Source organism: Carcharhinus amblyrhynchos, chromosome 15 (assembly GCF_965287045.1).
Source record: "Carcharhinus amblyrhynchos chromosome 15, sCarAmb.v2.hapA, whole genome shotgun sequence".
NCBI lineage: Eukaryota > Metazoa > Chordata > Chondrichthyes > Carcharhiniformes > Carcharhinidae > Carcharhinus > Carcharhinus amblyrhynchos.
The window spans coordinates 35,871,305-35,891,466 of NC_137338.1; the positions used below are offsets into that span (position 1 = coordinate 35,871,305).

The following is a 20,162-nucleotide window of genomic DNA, read 5'->3' on the forward strand; positions in this document are numbered from 1 at the left end:
GAACGCTCTCAACAAAAAACAAAAATGGGAAAATATAGATCTTCAGTTAAGACATCCAAATCTACTAGATTTGGGTGGTGGGCGGATGGGGGGGAATGTAGACCATCAAGAGTACTCTTGCAAAGCTCAGTTCTGTTTTTATAAGGAGGAATATGCTCTAAACTCTAGTATAAGAAAGCAGTGTTTATTTCACGTTTGCTAAACAATTTTATTGCGGATCCGCTGCCCTTTCGTGTTTGCCCTTCAAGAACTTACAGACCGAATCACGTGATTGGCGCCGCTTCCGGGAACGGGAAAAAAATTCCACTCCTAGCGCACTGGTTTCATATTCACCTTCAACACCCAGGTTCCCTTCGAACGGTTTATATGAACCAACCTTTAGCCGATCGACACTTTCTCGAAGGTCCCACAGTTCACCCATAAAGGAACAACACTAGAAGCACCAGCAGATCTCCCTTGCTGATTTGCCCTTCAAAGTGGGGCCACCGTAAGCTGTGTCTTAGGAGAGAGAAACACCTAAAGTTACGCATATCCAAAAAAAGAGTTGAAATTTGAGGCTGCTGCGGAAGAGACCGCACAGTTCTTAATGGAAAAAACTAAACTCAAGGTCGTACATATGTGTTTTTTCTCGCAAACTTCGGATCTATTTGGCTTGAGACGAAATTAATTACAAGATGGTCCTTATAATAAAAAAACTGAATGCATCCCTCTAAGTTTAGATACTAGGATTATGTAAACATGTAATACCAAGAACCTACAACTAACAACATAAGGACACACATCTCAGATGGCACATTTATAGTGGAACAATTTTAACATACAGATTTGTGGGAATTAGGTTGATTGGTCATGCTAAATTGACCCTTGGTGTCGGGGGGGGGGGGGGGGGGGACTAGCTAGGGTAAATACATGAAGTTATAGGGATAAGGTCTGGGTGGGATTGTGGTTGGTACAGACTTGATGGGCTAAATGGCCTCTTTCCGCACTGTGAGTTTCTATACAAAAATCAATACTGAAAATAGAGATAAAACATTAAATTACAATAAAGATTAAAGCGTAATTTTAATTCCATGACGAAGTTCATGATAAATATCAACTTTTTATGGACCCTAGTGTGGCATGAAGATTCCAGGATGAACTCCCGTTAATATACCATTTTCATGGCCAACACAAAAGCTAATTCCTCCATCAACCCATTTCATGACTAATATTATTAGCCCAATGTTGGCACGGCTGGAGGAGGGGCAGGGGGGAGATGATTTGTGCATTTCCAGATAATAGGGGATGCCAGTGTTTGATGTCACATTGCATGTTTGCTCCATGTCTGTTCAGCTAGTCCAATTCTTGCAGTTACATGTCAGAATGAAGCTCAATAGATTGTTGATCCTGATAGTTTTAAAAGAGCAAAATATATGAATCTGGGTGTGAGAACAAGTATGTTTCCACAAATTAAGCTTATCTACATAATTTGGTTAGAACTCCCAGACTTGCCTTGAATATTCCATATTCAAATGGGTGACACTAATTAGTGTTATCCTTAAACATGTCAAAGTATATGATTTATATGCATAATTTCCCACATAATCTTGGTGTGTCAGATGCAATGCAATTGGAAAAATAATGCATTTAATCTGTCATATACATCTTGTGTATCCGTAACTACAAGGACACTAGGTGAATTTTGTGTGTAAAACCTATGTAAATACTCTGGTCTTGCTCAATATTTTGCAACTAGTTTATGGTATTTGCAATACGTCATCTGATGAGTCTTCCTAAAATACTACAGGATTGCTATATTATTTCTAAATTGTGGATGAGGAAGAAATCAACTTAACACTTCCTTAATTTTAATGGGCAAAAGTAAGGAGTATCAATCAGGCACATTGGCTGCTGCATCTGATTCCTGATACATGTTCCAGTGAAGCTTTGTGCCAAGAACACTAAATTGTAAAGCCAACCTCTCTATAAACACCGTATAACCTGCTTTGAATAGGATTGCTCAAAAGCACTAAGAGAGTCTGTGCTTAGTTATCTAATAAAATAAACCCTGTGTGCATTATGCATTGCATTTGTTTTGCTCTTTAAAAGGTGATTGCCCCAGGAATCCACCATTGTTAAACAGCATCTAATTTGCTTTTAGATCATTTACAAGACTCAACAGAAAATTTTATAAATTTAAGGAAAATGACAATAACTTGTATTGATATGGTATCTTTAATATGGCAAACTATTCCAAAGTATCCACAGGAGCTGCTGTCGAAATTTGACACCAAGTCAGCTACATAGAAAATTTAGGAGAGATAACCGAAGTAAGACAGGCTAGAATTGGAAGAGCAAAAATATGAGGGTCAGTTTGAAGGAGGTTACAGAAATAGAAACAGCTGAGATCATGGAGGTATTTGAAAATAAGGATAAGAATTTTAAGATAATGACATTTCTTAACTAATTGCCAATGCCTGTTATTGAGTTGGTTGAATGGGATTTGGTGCGAGTTAGGACTTGAGCATCAGAGTTTTGGGTGCCCTCAAATTTGGAAGATGAGAATTCAGCTAGATGTGCATTAGAATAACCCTAAAAGGTAACAAAGACATGGGTAAGGATTTCAGTAGCAGATAAACTGAAGTAAACTGAGGTAGGGCAGAGCCAAGCAAAGTTACAGAAGTGGAAATTGGCTGTTTTAGTCCTGATGTAGCTACGTAATCAGAAGGTCAAGAACAGTTTAGTGCAGCCTCAGACAGGTGCCCTCGAGAGAGATGGAGTCAGTGAATGGGAAACCATGATATGGAAACAGGCCAAGAGTATAACATTGTGAACAAACGTACTATTGTTAATATTTTATATCAGCTTGATATTTCCAGAAAATTCTTTTTAAACAATTTCCCTGTTTTTTATTTTTCCGTCAGATAATTTGTGGGTTTCCCAATTAACTTTACCATGTTATACCAATTACACAAAAATAATAGTTCCCAATAATCTATACATTTTTCGTGGAGTACGTGACCCAACATTTACAATTGCAAGTTCAATTAACATGGCCATCAACTTAATAAGAAGTCTCACAACACCAGGTTAAAGTCCACCAGGTTTATTTGGTAGCAAATGCCACTAGCTTTCGGGGCTTTGCTCCTTTGACAGGTGAGGAAGGCAAAGCCCCAAAAGCTACTGGCATTTGCTACCAAATAAACCTGTTGGACTTTAACTTGGTATTGTGAGACTTCTTACTGTGTTTACCCCAGTCCAACACCGGCATCTCCACATCATGAACTTAATGCCAGAAAAGTTTTGAATGCAGCCACTAGATGGGGTGCCTTGCTGCATTGGGATGTTTCACTTGGTTGGGCTTGGGGAAGTTGTTGGGGGGGGGGAGGGGCGCCAGGCACAGCTACTATTATGTCCCACAAATGTCTTCAGCTGATCATGCAGCAGTTTTTAAATGCAATTAATGAGTGTAGAATTGTCTACAATCCAGGTAGTCTCACTGCTTCACTCTATTCAAAGGAAGTATGCTAATAAAAAAAGGCAAGAAATTGAGAATGCAGGTTTTTTGTTCATTCACAGGATGTGGATGTCATTGTCAAAATAGCCTTTTATTGCCCAATCCCAGTTGCCCTATATAAAAAGTAATGGTGAGCCATGTTATTGGCAAGAGTGGCTTATTATGCCATTTTAGAGGTCTATACTACTCACCCATATGTGCGAGGGTCTGGAGTCACATAAGCCAATCCAACTAAGAATAGAAGATTTAATTAAAAGACGAATAAACCCAGTGTTTTTATCAACAATCCAGTATTTACGTGGGCGCAACTCGTAATTTTAGCTTTTTATTAGTACTATTACATCACAGCACCAGGGACCCTGGTTCAATTTTTGCCTTGGGTCATTGTCTGTACTGAGTCTGCATGTTCTCCCTGTGTCTGCATGGGTTTCCTCCAGGTGCTCCAGTTTCTTCCCACAGTCCAAAAGACGTGCTAGTTAGGTGCACTGGCTATTGGCAAATTCTCCTTCAGCACACCTTCAGGCGCCACAGTATGGCAACTAGGGGTTTTCATAGTAACTTTACTGCAATGTTAATGTAAGCCTACTTGTAACACCAATAAATAAACTTTTAAAACTTTAACTTTTAGTTCACTTGAAATTAGGAATTGAGCTCGTCTCCAGATCATTAGTCCAGTAACAAACAAATCTCTGGTTCTGTGCACAAATGCCTTCAATGGCTTCTTCAATGACTTTCCCTCCATCATAAGATCAGAAGTGAGGCTGTTTGCTAATAGTTAGGCAATGTTTTGATCCATTCACATTTTTCAGATAATGAAGCAGTCCATGACTGCATGCAACAAGACTCTGTACAAGATCCCAGCATGGGCTGATTAATGAAAAGTAATATTCACATCATATTATGACCAAGCAATGACCATCTTCAAAGAGACTACCATCTTCTCAGTGGCATTATTATCACTGTTTTCTCTATCAACATCCTCCTGGGGCACAACTATTGACTTCATTAACTCAGTAGTCACTCTTCCCATCGTATTTGGAAGATGTCTATCCAGTTTAACTTGATTATCTTGAGCCAACCACAGTCCAAAAGACTTGGCCTACCACTTATTACTGATAAAAGCAAATTACTGTAGATGCTGAAATCTAAAACCAAAACAGAAAATACTGGAAAATCTCAGCAGGTCTGGCAACATTTGTAAGGAGAGAAAAGAGCTGATGTTGAGTCCTGATGATCCTTTGTCAAAGCTTTGACAAAGGGTCATCAGGACTCGAAACATTGATTCTTTTCTCTCCTTACAGATGCTGCCAGACCTGCTGAGATTTTCCAGCGTTTTCTCTTTTGGCTAATACTGGGGGCAGAGCACACTGTGCTGTGGTAGTCCCCCATATTTTGATGGCTTTTCCTATGTAAAAGGTTAGTTTTGCTGTGGAACCCCTCAAATTCAATGGCTGGACTCCTTGTAAATATCAAAATGTGTCTCCTGTCACTGTGGCAGAGACTCTCATATCAATGTTCATCTTTAAGGATTTACCAAAAGCATTAGTGATGGGAGCTACTTTGCCTGCTTTCACATTGAACAATGAGTGAATATTTAAATCCTTAGTACAGGACTCTTCCATACTATGCACTTTTGATATATTACTAACTTATTTTTACATCGGTGCCTTAAATGACCTTTCCTATGGCAGAAAAAACATTCAGCTTATTTGTATTTGCAAGCTTCAGGGAAGTGATTACCCTTGCACCAGTAACACTACTTCAATCTTGGGAATTGATTGGTTCTTTCAATTCTGCTTGCACTATTTGGAGCTGCATTTGCTTTCCATTTTAAAACTACATCTTTTCTGGCACTATTGAGTGCAGTTTCCTTCTCTACCTGTTGAACTGTGCCATTTTGCATCCTCTGAACCTCCCATGCACCCTGCTCTGCACTCTCCATCACCAGTGCCATCTCTAGCATCTTAAAATTTATGTCTGTTTCTGTTAATAGTTTCCTTTGGATGGTCTCAATAACGCTAAATGGTTTAGGGTTATTCATTGAAAGTGACTCTGAAGTCACAACGTTCTCAGACCTGTTTTAACTTGATGATATAAGTTGCAATAGTTTCACTAGGAGCTCTCCTGGTTGAGTTAAACTTAAATCACTGCAGTATTACTAATGGCTTTGGGTGGTAGTACATTTTCACTAATTCAGCTGTCTCAACTAATGACTTGGAGTCAGGAGAACATAAGAACTAGTACTTGGGGATCTAAGGCTGCTTATTAAATTGTAGGCTTGGAAAATTGCCTTTCTCTTCCCCTCCTCCTCTACTCCATTGGCCTGAAAATAGTAATCCAAACATTCAGCACATTGTGTCCAATCCACCACAGAGACATCAAAAAGATCTATCCATTCAAATTGAGGCATATCTGCAAATAATCTTCTGTTTCTCACCTTAAACTGAACTTCAATGGGACTTTACACTCATGATTTTACAACCATTTTTCTTTTATTCTCATCACCATGTCATAATTCTGATTTACTAATTAGGCAAATAACAATTGCAAAATTTATTTAGAAAAAAACTGAAATACAGAGGCTGGCATCCTCATGGTTGCTAGTTAACTCCTGAGAAGGTTCTGGAACAATTCAATAGGATGATCCCCAACCCTGCACCCTGATTGGTTCCTCAGGTCAGGTGACCCCTTACACTGCAGAAGGATCTTTAAAGAGACAGTCACCACAGATGCTGCCCACTTTCTGGTTTTCCTCCAGGTGACAGTTGCCAAATAAGAGGCAGTGGTCAGAGAAGAACAGCAGCCTGACATTGGTAGACCTGACCATGGGTGCACGGGACCCAAAAAGAAAATCACCCCAGATGCATGTGTATGGGGCAGCTCCAACAATATTGAAGAAGCACAATACTATCCACAGTAAAGCAGTCCGTTTGTTCACCACGCCATCCACTGGTTTAATTATCCACTCCCTCCACCATCAGAATACCAACTCTGCACTATTTACAGGATACACTGCAGCAACGGGCAAAGGCTCCTTTGGCAACACCCTCCAAATGCACAATCTCCACTTGGAAGGGCAAGGCCAACAAATGCATGGGAGCACCATTACCTCTAAGTCACACACTATCCTGTTCCTTCACTGTCACTAGGCCATATTTCTGGATCTATCCATCAAACGGTACCATGAAAAGAAAGTCTTGCATTTTAAAGAAAACATGAATAGGATATAGGCAGCACTGGCTAGGCCAGTATTTATTGCCCGTCCCTAACTGCCCTAGAGAAGGTGATAGCAAGCTGCCTTCTTGAACTGTTGCTGTCCATGTGATGTAGGTACACCCATGGCACTACTGTTAGGGAAGGAGCTTCAGGACTTTGACCCAGCAAAAGTTAAGAAACAGCAATATATTTCCAAGTCTAGTGCCTTTCAGGAGGACTGGACATTTCAAACCCTTCACAGCCAATGAAGTACTTTTGAAATGTAATCACTGTTGTAAAGTCGGAAGTATGGCAGCCAGTTAGTGCACAGCAAGTTTGCACAAACAGCAATATGATAATGATCAGATATTTTTGCAATGTTGATGAAGGAATGCATATTGGCCAGGATAAAAAAATCTCCTGTTATTGGAAATAATGCCGCAGGATCTTTTATGTCTACCTGCAGGGATACATGGCATCTCAGTTTAATGTATCATGCAAAAGACAACACCTCCAGCAGTGCAGCACTCTAACAGTGCTTAATTTTTTATTCAAATTTGAGAATTCATAACCTCCATTTCCTCCTCCACTTTTCCAGTTACTTAGAAAATATATATAGCACAAAAACAATCCTGGTGTTTATGTGCTCCATTTCCCTTCTACCTTTCCATTTACATAGAATATTTCTACTGCACAGAAACTGCCATTTGGCTCAATTGGTCTATTCCAAAGTTCATGTTGAACTGTAACTTCCTCCCAATCTTCCTCATTTAATTCAATCAGTATAATTCATTATTCCAAAATCTGTGATATGCTTATCTGGCCTTTCCTTAAATGTGTATACACTATTTGTCTAAACCACTCACAAAGCGAGTTCCACATCCTCACCACTCTCTAGGTGAAGGTCTCCTCTTGTAGCCTCAACAAGGTAGAAGGTTCCTATTAGTATCTTTGATATGTTTGTGGCTAGTGACTCTAAGGTGCCCAAGCTTGTTAGGGCCTTGCTGCAGAATGTTGCATTTCAGATTCTACTAGGTCAGCCTGGCCCAGTTGAATCCTTGGCATCAGCTGGTGGGTATTGATTGAGGGGGTACCTAAGGAGTGGGCGAGTCGATACCTTAAGAGACTGCTCCCATTACCCCACTTCTAAATCTGTGGGACTGGGGCTCATCACTTCAACTGATCTGTAGAAAAGTAGACTGCAAGAGATGAATGACTCCTTGGAAGTTCCTATTTATTCAGCCCACCAGTCTATTCACGACAGGCTTCTTCAAGGTGAAACCTAAACGTTGAAAGGCAGTCGGTTGAGCTTCCATCAATATTATAAAGATTGTTGACACTGATTTGCTTTCTGAAGGCTACATTATACTCACCAAAGTAAACAAGTGCTGATGTCATGAGATAACATTGCACAGGCTGAGAGCAATCAGTTTCATATTTTTGGTCATAGTACTAAAGTCTTTGGCAGGTCTTCCAGTGTTTGACAAAGGTATTTGTTTGATGCCAGAGGTTTTAGTAGCTGAAGTCTTGTTTTTGGCATCCTCAACTGAACTGATAAAGGATTTCCCATCCTGCAAACTATTTTCTGTGCTCTCCCTGTTATGAGTACATGCTTTTCATTTGTGCAGACTATTTTGCTTCGACTATCTAACCCAATATCCAAGCTGGTGCCTATAGCATTTGATGGTGTTTTCACAGGAAGATTGTCATCCTCCACAGTGAGAAAAATCTCTTATTGTTAAAAAGGGCGTAGAGTAAAGAGAAAGGGCCAACAGTTCAGATGGCAGATAGAAGCTAGACATTTGCAGGTGATTGACTTAAAAATACAACTTGAAATTGTGAAGCTTGCTACAAATTTTCTGAGCTGAATTAAGTTTACAAGTAATATGCAGACATTTTCCTGAAGCAAACCCATACTTTCATCTTCCCAATATGGATGACTTGGATCACTGGGCATTTTACTCTGCTTGGATAAGTGCTCGTGACTATTCCTCCCTTCTTGTTCCTCTATATTTAATTTTGATCTTCAGAAAGAGAAATAAATTAGTGTGTAGCTATTGAAAAAGTAAATGGAAATGTGAGGAGTTACTGCACATTGTCAATGGGCACATTTCTCCCAAAAAGTTTCTAAGTATGATCTCAAGTGGGAAATACATTGCAATTCCTGTCGCATGGGTCAGTGGGATCCCGATTGCAATCCCCCCACACTTAGACTTTATTTTGGAGTTTGGAATGATTCACCCTGTGAATGTGATGTGCAGGACCTAAAGATGCTGGCAAGGATAGCTCCTCAAAGATCAGGGCGCCCTTTATAACACTGCCAGGATGACAGGGGGATGTGCTGTGGCACTGTCCAGCTATGTCTCTGACCACCCGAGGGCTAAGCTGTGGTCATCACATCAATCCAGATAGTTCAGCAATGTCTGTGAGCAGGTCCTCAAAGAAAAACCCTTGCTTGTTATCAGTTCCTTGTATTGGTTAAAACTTCCAGTAAAGGCATACCGTTCAAGCATAAGATGTGAAACAAAATCCCCTTTAAAAAATAAATACAGACTGTACACCTGTACTTTCTAGGAAGCACTTCAGAGTAGAAAAAAAATCCTTATTAAAATGAGCTCAGACTGAACAGTTGCGCTTTTGAGGAGGCAACACAGAGTTAATGGATGGTGATGTGCAGTGTAAATAAACAATAATAATCCATTCTTTGAAGGAGCCAGCAGCTGCCACTCAAAGGGTTGTAAAAGTTAATGGGACAAAAGGCACATCAAGACTTTTAAAAACAACAGAGAGATTAGCCCCTGCAACCTGACAGCTCTTTGAAATTGACATACTGAGAGATAATTCAAAGCTTTTAAAAGCAACAGAAAAGACTAGCCACATGATCACATTCCAGGGGAGACCCTTGGCTTGAGACCCCACAACCCCCAGCTCCCTTGAAGAATTGCCCCAGTGCGCCCTGGGCACAAATGCTTTGCTCATGGGCAACATGGAGGTGAGTGCTGAGCTGTACTCACCTCCTTGCTGCCCCTCAGAGTCCATACCACTGCATTCGACTTTAATCTTCCTAATAAGATTAAAATGAATGCAAATGTGTCTGAATCGGGATCATGCCAGGTGGAATGAGCCAGGAGCATTGGAAATTGTTTAGCATCCAGTGCAAATCGTGTTTCGCGTCTCTCATCAAATACACCGGCCCAGCAAGAGTTGAGCATGGGATTAATGGAGTTGGAGAATCGTCCTCGTGTGTTGGAAGGTGGAGAAGAAGCATGGTGAAATAAGAATGTGAAGGTGATGAATGTAAAGGGAAGAACATAAGAACATAAGAAATAGGAGCAGGAGTAGGCCAACTAGCCCTTCGAGCCTGCCCCGCCATTCAATAAGATCATGGCTGATCTGTCGTGGCTCAGTTCCACATTCCCGCCCTCTCCCCATAACCCTTAATCCCCTCTCTCATCAAAAACCCATCAACCCGCGTCTTAAAAATATTTAGCGAGGCAGCCTCCACCACTTCAACGGGCAGAGAATGCTTAGGTGAGTTGGCGGGGGGTGCAACTGGTATGGTGTAATAGAGAATGCTGTTGGGGTGGTATGATTAAAGGAAATTAAGAGGTGAGTGTATTTGGAATGAAAAAGGAAAAGGTTCATTGTCCCTTGATGGTGATGGGGAGAACAAGATTGTTGAGAGTGGTGTAAGTGGGGGTGACAGGAGTATTGTGAGGTGTTATTAGATGGAGAAATGAAGAGTTTGTTTAATCTTGCTGCCCTAGGGGAATTTCATAGTAACTTCATTGCAGTGTTAATGTAAGCCTTGCTTATGACTAATAAATATACTTTAACTTTAACTTTTTGTGAGTTATTAATCTCTTTCTGCTGTGGAACTCAGGCTATGGAAGTGATGCTACTAGCACAGCTGTTTTGAACCACCATAGCCAGACCTACTTTGTGATGGCCTTGGAACACTTCTGCGGCTTCATGGAAATAGTTGTTTTTGACTTATCTTCATTTCTTCCTCAAAGATCTATAGACTCTGAAAGTGGAGAACAGGACAGTCTTTCATTCACTTACGCTGCCACAATCCTTTTCGTCTTTCTGTAAGCAAAAATCAAAGCAAGGACTTGCAAACACACTTTAAGAGTCCTCAGAGGATGCTTCAAAATTTGTGTATATTCTCTGAAAAGGCTTCCCAATTCTCAATGCAGTAAAGAGGACAGCTCAACAGTAAAATCGAAAGGAAAAATGGAGCTACAATTGCCTAGACCTGACACCAGCAAAATCTGAACTGACATCCTTGATAATTGTCACTATGAGCTCAATCTTCACACCCAGTCCTTGAAGAATCATTTCATAGGTGTATTCAGCTGTCCAGCAATTGTGAAGGAGCCAATTGTTTATAGATCCTAATCTTCTCTCATCATTTATATTCAGTGTTCAACTCTGCAAATATTAATAACTTAAAAAAATAGTTTTACTGCCATTTTGAGATGTCTGTCTTTCTAGATGACACTTAAAACGGAAAAGGTTTTCGGTACTGTGCACATTTATCTTATTAAACTTTTAAGTAAGGACCATCACTGGAGTACTTTTTTTTAATTCATTTGTCAGACAAGGGCGTCACTGGCTGGATTTTTTGTCTATCACTAGTTGCCTTTGAGAAGGTGCTGGTAAGCTGTCTTCTTGAACCGCTGCAGTCCATGTTCTGTGGGTTTACCCACAATGCCATTAAGGAGAGAATTCCAGGATTTTGACCCAATGACTGCAAAGGAATGCCTATATTGCACTGCCTACTCCCCGATAGCAGCGTTTAAGGGGCATCTAGGCGAATAGATGAATAAGTTGGGAATGGAAGGCTACAGACTCTGTAAGTGCACACATATTAGTTTAGGCAGGCATCATGATTGGCACAGACTTGGAGGACTGAAGGATCTGTTCCTGTGCTGTACTGTTCTTTGTTCTTTGATTGCATCTGTGCATTGAAGAAGACAGAAGCAGATATCTAATTGTCATAGTTTGAAAGATATGTCAATAGCATCCATATATCCTAGTGAATCAAAATACCTGTATGTTTCCTTGTAATGTAGGATTATTCTTTGTAATTAGTTTTTAAAAATTGGTTTATGGCATGTAGGCATTATTGGCTATACCAGCATTTATTGTCCAAGGCTAATTATCCTTGAGAAGGTGTGATGAGCTGGCTTCTTGAACCATTGCAACCTCTGTAGTCTAGATACAATCACAGAACTATTAGGAAGGGTATTCCAGGATATTGACCCACAATGGTGAAGGAATGGCAATATAGTTCCAAGTCAGGATGGGATATGGCTTGGAGAAAAATCTACAGTAGTGATGTTCCCATGCACCTTCTCTTGTCCTTCTAGGTGGTGGAGGTTGTGGTTTGGAAGCTGTCAAAGCAGCTTAGGTGAGTTGCTGCAGTGCATCCTGTAGATGGTATACTCTGCTGCCATTGTGCATCGATGGTGGAGGGAGTGAATTTTGAAGGTGGTTGTAGTTGGGATGTCAATCATGTGGGTTACTTTGTCCTGGATGGTGTCAAGCTTCTTGAGAAGTGGTGGGGCTGCACTCATCTAGGCTAGTGATCTGTATTCTATCACACTTGTGACTGGTGCCTTGTAGATGATGAACAGGCTTCGGGGAGTGGAATTTAGTTATTCCCTGCAGAATTCCCAACCTCTGACCTGCTCATATAGCCACAGTATTTATAATGCTGGTATAGTTCAGTTTCTGGTCAATGGTAGCCCCCAGAATGTTGATAATGGGGGGATTCAGTGATGGTAATGTCATTGAATGTCATGAGGCAATGGTTAGATTCTCACTCATACATGGTACTTATGTAGTACAAATGTTATTTGCCATTTGTCAGCCCAAGTCTGGATATTACTGTATTTGAGCATGGACTGCTTCAGTATCTGAGGAATCATGAATGGTGTTGAACATTGTGCAAATTTGTTGAACTAAGTACGGGCTTAGTGCAAAGGTCGCTGTACTGTATCTGGAAGTGGGTGTGCCCACCTGCTCTTCCATATTGAGCTCATTGGCATAGAATAGGCGTGTGTCAAAGGAGCCAAGCTTTGTGCAAGTTTGTTGAACTAAGTATGGGCTTAGTGCAAAGGTCACTACTGTATCTGGAAGTGGGTGTGCTCACCTGGTCTTCCATATTGAGCTCATTGGCATAGAATAGGCATGTGCCAAAGGTGCCAAGCGACTTTCCCTTAGTTGCATGCTCACTAAAAAGGGGAACTTCAGGTTGATTTGGGTTTAAAATTGTCTTTATCATAGTTCCTTTCTAGCAGGAGTTGAGTATTACCAATTTAAGGATCAAACCACTCTTAACCTTGAAGATCCAAGGCATAATGTGGGTGAAACAGGTATCAATGATACACAAAACATGACACCATTTCAGTAACTGTCCAAATTAATTCTTCCCTCATATTCTATCCTACATACATACATAAACTCTGACACTGACCAACTAACCAACAAAATTTTCAACAAACCAACTCTTTGCTGAAGCTAACTGTTCTTCTAATGTTTGTGCCTCGTCAGATGTGGGAAGAATCCTGCTGCAGTGCTCTCCCTGGAGAAAACACCAGTAAGTTCACTTAACCTCATAGTCAGGCAAACACTGTTATAGAAACATCCATTTAGCAGAATGTAGATCTGAGACTGAGGGTAGTGCACTGGGCAATACACCAAATTTTGTTCCTGTAAGCAGGAACAAAATTGAGGCAGTGGAGGAAGAATAGGTTGCATCAAGACAGAGTGTGAAATCACCTGTGTTTACAGAGGCCAGACATCCTAATTTCCAAAACTTATAAAAGAAGATTATTTGAAATCATCAGAGGTTGTTGGATTCATTGAGGCATATGTCTAGGAGCTATATGGGTACTTAGGCACAACAAGGAAAACATGGGACTGAATATTTTGGTGAAGGATGGAAGTCCCACTGTTGGGGCTAAAATCAGGAGTCAACTCTACTCCACAAGCATTGGGGCAACATTTCCCCGGTCAATAGTAGGATGATCACACAGTTCCCGAGCCCACCAAGAATGCAACAGTGGGCCCTCCCGACAGGCAAACTGCCTACAGGGGAGAAAAGTGGCCTTTAATTATGCTCTCACATGACTTAATTGGATACCACTTGGTGGCCTCCACCACTGACAATATGCCATGGTGACAGGTAGACATCAAGCTCCTCTTTTGACATATTCCCTGTCATATTATCAGCCCTCTCATCTCCCAGCCTATTGCAAACCCATTTGGAAAATTCAGCCCATTCAGTCAGCATTGGAAGGAATGGCAGCTCCAAAACCAAACTGACATGAGTGGCTACCATATAGATCTGGGATGCATATTTTGCCTTTAATTGAGTGGGATGAGGCATCCAAATGACCAAAAAGATTAGCCAGCTTCAGCAATATCATTGACATAATGGTGTCTGCCCAATAAGAGGTTAGCAAGTACAATATAGTGGAAGCCTAGGAGAAGGAGGCAGAGTGCTAGTATTCAGTGATGATTCTGTTTCTCTAGAGAGGAGATTTAGAAACATCCAATAGGCCAGGTAGGTATTATTGTAAGGTTGTTTGGTTTCTCACTCAGAGATCTGGAGGCTTGTATAGTTGAACATTTATTAACAGATCATGATTGTATACATCTCCAAAGTACAGCCTGAATAGGTGTTGTCTCCATGCTGGCTTCTGATGGACTATTACAGTCATCAGTCTACTATCATGTGACTCTCTACAGCAAACTATAGCCTGAACTGTTTCCCCAGTTCCACATTAATGCTTTCAAACCTGAACACCCTTATACTTTGTGCATACCCAGTCAAAGAGGGTGATAACCTTGACTGACATTGGGAGTGCAACGCCTGCATTGCTGTGTGGCTGCAATGAAGCAGATCACATAGCTATTATGCTGTCTCATTGAGAAGATAAAACCTTCAAAGGCACTGCAGGTTTAAGAACATCCAGTGAGCAAATATATTCTTTAAGAGAGCAAGTGTCCTTCTCCTCTCACCCCAGTAGCACATTAATGCTCACCCTTCTCCTCTTGCACCAAGTAAGCCAGGTGCAGTGATATTCCGAACTGAATCCTAATTTTACTGATTGGGGGTTTTAAAACAGTCCTGAAATCTTTAATCAATTTGTTAATTTTCAGAGAAATAGCGATGGAAGTGTACAACTTGTAGCCTCTCCTTTCAAAATATCTAAAAGTGAAATGCTACATTATAAACCTTTGTGCCTACTTTTTAATGGGAATCTTCATTTATCATGTGGTGAGCAAAAGTAGAGAAGAGCTGTTAGCAATTGACACCCTATTATAATGTGCACTGCATGCTAACACAAATGCTGTTAATTGCAACCCAAGTTCATTGTTACTAGATATCTGAAGGCAGCAGAATCCAGGCAAAACCTTGAAGCACAAGTCAACATCTTTCCCTAAAATTTGGTCCACTTTAGAAACTGAGAAGTGGAAAATCACCTCTGTGATTTGCATTGTATGTTGAATTTTGCACACTCAAATTGTAAAGCCAAAGACGAGGTCATCACTTTAATTTGTTTATACATATACAAAACTTAATCAAAATTGGACATAATTTAATATCTGTCCCCAGAAGTGGAGTTGCCACATGGTTGGGCAGGAGGGTGCGATTCCAGCATATTTTCACTTTAATCCAATTAAATCTTGGCTGAGTAGGCTTGTAAGCAGCCTCTAGCCCAGAGGCCAATTGAGGCCCTTAAGAAGTCAGCAGTAGGTGGGGGAACTGACTGTCTGCGATGCTGCTCAGAAAACCTGATGGCCTTTTGGAGAAGTTGGGGGTCGTTGGAGGTGGGGGAGTGGGGTTATTCACTCTATGCCTGATTATTATGAAGAGCATGCTTCACAGAAAGCTAACTCTGTTGCCTGTTCAGTTAACTGATTATAATATGCAGCCAGCATACTCAGATTACTATTGAGCGATTGCACATCGGAGAAATGGGTACAAAATTGTGAGAGGTCAACATCACTTAAAGCTATCCTGCGTTCTTCAGCCTACAACTCTTGAGGGGGTGCTGCATTCTGGTGGCAGCAGGTGCTGAAACTGATTGCAGAAGAGTGTGTTAGTAAGAAGGGAACTGCATTATAGCAAAACATGACAGAGAGGGGTTCTGAGATTTTCCAATCCTCAAGCCTAGGTCATGCAGCTGCAGTGGAGAAGAAATGCAATATATCTGTAGGAAGTCCTCTAGACTAACATTGCAGAGATGGTGGGGGCAGATAGCTGTGGCAATCAATGTTAGCAGGCAAGATTCAAAGACTTAGATGCGATGGCATAAATAGCTGAATGATCCCACACAAATGGTCAAGGTCAGCAAATATATCTTAAAATGCCACATCCCACCACAGAACCACTAATCTCACCCTCACACACTTAACACAGTTTCAAGCTTCTTACCCACATCTCACAACTTGCACACTTCAGCTTGCTGCCATGAAGACTCAGACTGCTGCTATTATAGCTCTAAGTCTTCAAAGGGTCTTGCACAGTATCTCAACAGTGCAGCAATCTGTCCTCCCACAGATTGCTAGGATTGGTAAGGTGCCAAGAAGTGTGTGGTGGCACCATTGAATATGAACCTGGTGCCTTCTCTCAGGTTGACAGCATTCAACCTCCCATCCTGCAACTCAGCTAGTGGCCTTACTGTTGTCTGTCATCCTGGAAATCCATATTGCCACTTCCTATGCTGAGATGATGAAGTTTAAAATTGGGCTTTTTGGGGCTAGAGTTGCCCAGGTCATCCTGCAGCTTTTGCCACTGAAATTCAGCTGCTTTCAAGCCATCCTATAAACACTAGGGAGCAACACATTGGAGTGCCAAGACAGGTACTAAGGGAATGCATAATAGTGGTTAATTTGCATTTATGTGCAATATGGCATGCTTTGGTTTTTACATTTGGTTTGGAATGTTTATTTTATGTAGGTTATAGTTTTGACACGATACTGATTAGGAAGCTGTTACGATTAGTAACAGAGGGAAGGTAAGCTATTTGTGGACTTTGGAAGAACAACAGAAAATGCTGGAGCTATACAGCAGGTCTGGCAGCTACTGTGGAGAGAGAAACATTTCAGATCATTCGTCCTTCAGACCAAGGGACTTTGGGTTTACTGGTACCGCATTTGGTTGAGTCAGTTAGGAACAAACCAATCAGACCAGAAAAGGGCTTGTGTATGTTGCCTCTTCTTGTTCCCCACCATACAGCTGGTGGCAATAGCTGTTCCTTCATGATGGTGAGATTTGAAAGGTGCAGCAGACGACAATAAATCTTGGCAAGTTTTCTGCCACGTGGTTCAGGACTGCTTCAGAGCAATACAAGCAGTGGAAATATTGTTTAAGGCGCAAGCAACATCAATGACCTATTCTAACACATTTTTGTAACAACATGGTTTTCATTATACGTATGCTGCCCAAGTGTACTGAGATTGCACGCCATCATTATGAACCATGTGGTTAATGAATTTGTTTTTTAACTCATTCATGGGGTGTGGACATTGCTTGTTAGGCAGTGAGCGGTGGTGAACTACCTTCTTAAACCATTACTGTCCTTATGATGAAGTTTCTCTCACAAAGCCTTTTTGTAGTGATTTGGGACATATGAGTGGCTTTCTAGGTTGTTTCAGAGAGCAAATAAAAGTCAACTTATTGCTATGGTCTGCAGTCACATGTAGGCTAGAACAGGTAGTGATAGCAGACTGTCTCCCCTAAAAGACATTAGTTACCATATAGAGCTTTAGAATCATCCAATAGTTGCAGGATCATCATTACTGACACTTGCTTCTTATTCACCCTTTATTTAATTTAATTCATTGAATGTTTAAATTCCCCACCTGCCATGATGTGGTTAGAATGCATGAGCCAGACCATGTTTGTATGTAATAACTGCTGAGCTAATGCACCACCATGCCACTGTAGTTCAACTGCAGATAGCAGAGCAAACAGCCACAGAATAATGGCATCATAACTGCTGAAAAGGTGTTGGGCACTTACTGGCATGATTTGCTATGTATGGTCATGCACCAATTAGACATTAAGAAAGTGGAATCCCTTCTGGTTGGGATACATCACAGAATTAATAAGCAGCATTTGCACAACAATGCAGTTAGAATCAGTACTATCCTCATAAAATCACATTCTCACTCTACTTGCTTGCCCCTGACAAGAGGTAATGACATATAAATAAAAACAGAAAATGTGGGACAAACACAGCAGGTTTGGCAGCATCTGTGGCTCTTCAAAAATGCTGCCAGCTCGGCTGACTTTTTCCAGCATTTTCTGTTTTTATTTCAGATTTCCAGCATCCACAAGATTTTGATTTTATTTTAGAAAATGAACTGTATTTAACTTTATTGGAATACGGAGAATCAGTAACCTTCCTTATGCAACGCTGGATGGCAAATTGTGAGATGCTGCAAATACCCTGTGCAAAAACATGATGCATAAAGGTTTATGGTTACAGTCATTGGCAATATGGTACTTGCCCTGCTCGAGCTTATGGCTCTAGCAGGTGGCAGATTCTCATGAAGATTTCCTTCGTGAAGCATAGACTTCTTCTGACAACTGTTCCTCACTGAGGCTCAGGTTGGATAATTGCTGCTCAACACCTTGATGAGAGCCCTTCTCCCCCTCCTCCTCCTCTCTCTTCTAGCACCTATCCTGCACTCTACTGCCCCTGCTTATTGTCCCTGTCGTGCTGAAGGCCAAGAGGGTAATATAAACTATGTCACCCATGTCTGGGAGCAAGTGACGTATGCAGAATTCTTGGAATCATGACAAAATCATTCAGAATGTGCCATACCACTCCCTGTAAACTTCAATGACACTGTAAACCACTAAATGTTTCTATATCTGCAACAAAAGCCAATAGAACATAATTAGCAAATAACCTGAAAGTAGTTGATGGTCCCTTTAAATAGCATTTATGGGGCTCTTCCAGCAACTGAACATGTGTTAAGGCTGTGCAGGCTGGAACATTGAGTTCCAAAATTACAGCATTGCTGATTGATGTCACAATCTGCCTATTCTGCTTATTTTGGACACACCCTATATACAAGCCAATACCCTCAGTAGAAGTACATGGCGTGGACACCTTTTTGAAGGCAAAGTGTCACCTGTGTATCTGGCTTTTGAGGCCGCTATCTTGCATTCAGTTTTAAAAGTCTCTTATACAGCAGCAATGGCTGTTAGAAATCCTGCATTAATTTCTTATTCTAGACAGGTATCAGTGCAGTGGTGGCATGTGATTAGATATTCAAGGTAAGAAGCTAATAATCCATGAAAAGTTCTTCATTGGTGAAACTCTGATTCTTTAGGTTTTTCCTAATGCATCACTTTCTGGTGTCACGTTTTTCTGTGGCTCATCAATGTGTCAGTTGTTGCATAAGCTGTGTTCTATTACCCTGCATCTGCAGCTGACTGAATCTCAAAGACAGCAAGTCCTTCTGGGGAAGTCAATGAGAACAAGATCGCCATCTCTCTGCAGTATGATGCGTGGGTGAGGGAGTGTTGCTAATTGTAGACTACGTAATTTATCATAACTAGAAAGAGCCTATAGTGATGCAATTTTGCTTCAAGAGTTAAAGATCTGTATGAATTTCAAAAATCACATTAATTCTCAGAATTTGCTTATCAAATATAATTCCTTGCTTGTATCAATTTAAGGTAGGTATTATATTTTCTAAAAACAATCAAATCATTTTTGGGTATGTAAGATTGATTTGAAAGTAATTCTGCGGATAGTTTACACTGCTGTTTCTTCAGTTCTGCCATCTTTGAACTATGATTCTCTGTGTAAAACCCTTTACAGTCCAAAATATTTCTTGCACATTGATTACATTTTAGCACAGGTACATTACAGTTAGTTTCCATGTTTATGTTTCATTATGTTTTGCTACAATCCCCTGTCTTTTAATATGAACATAGTGGATTTTCCTTAGCATAAGTCTGATGCGATAAAGTTCTGGTGAATTTTCGTGCGCAATGCCACTCATTTTCTCAACAATAATTAATTTACATAAATTTATGAGGTGAAATCACTCTAAAAATGGCATTCAAGTCACACTTTCAGTTTAGAATCATTTAAAAACCAAGGTCTGAAATTTTACAAAGACTGTGGACTTTCCACTGCCAGGGGCAAAAGTGGAAAGTGAACATGCTTAGTCAGGTGGCAGGACTCAGGGTGCATTTTGCTAGTGGCCACCAATTAAGTAGCCAATACCGAGGCTGCCATTCTATTTAGGACAGCCTGCCTTCAGGACCTGTTGATCCCATCACAGGGTGTGGCAGTTCAACAGCCTCAGCAGTGTTAGCACTAACAGTTCCATTGCTGGGGCTCCATGTGAATTCATGAGAGTACATCAAAGACAGCCAAGTTGGTCATGGTGAAATGTCAGAGGTTGCTGAGGGTAAGCGCCCCTG

General features: G+C 40.8%; 1 long non-coding RNA gene across 1 annotated transcript in view; it reads left to right on the plus strand.

The window, feature by feature from the left end:
• Positions 1–339: 339 nt before the first annotated feature.
• Positions 340–20,162, plus strand: part of LOC145353245 (uncharacterized) — a 71,939-nt gene continuing 52,116 nt past the window's right edge. The window contains exon 1 of the long non-coding RNA XR_013888673.1: positions 340–607. This is a non-coding gene — a long non-coding RNA (uncharacterized LOC145353245). The remainder of the gene's footprint in view (positions 608–20,162) is intronic.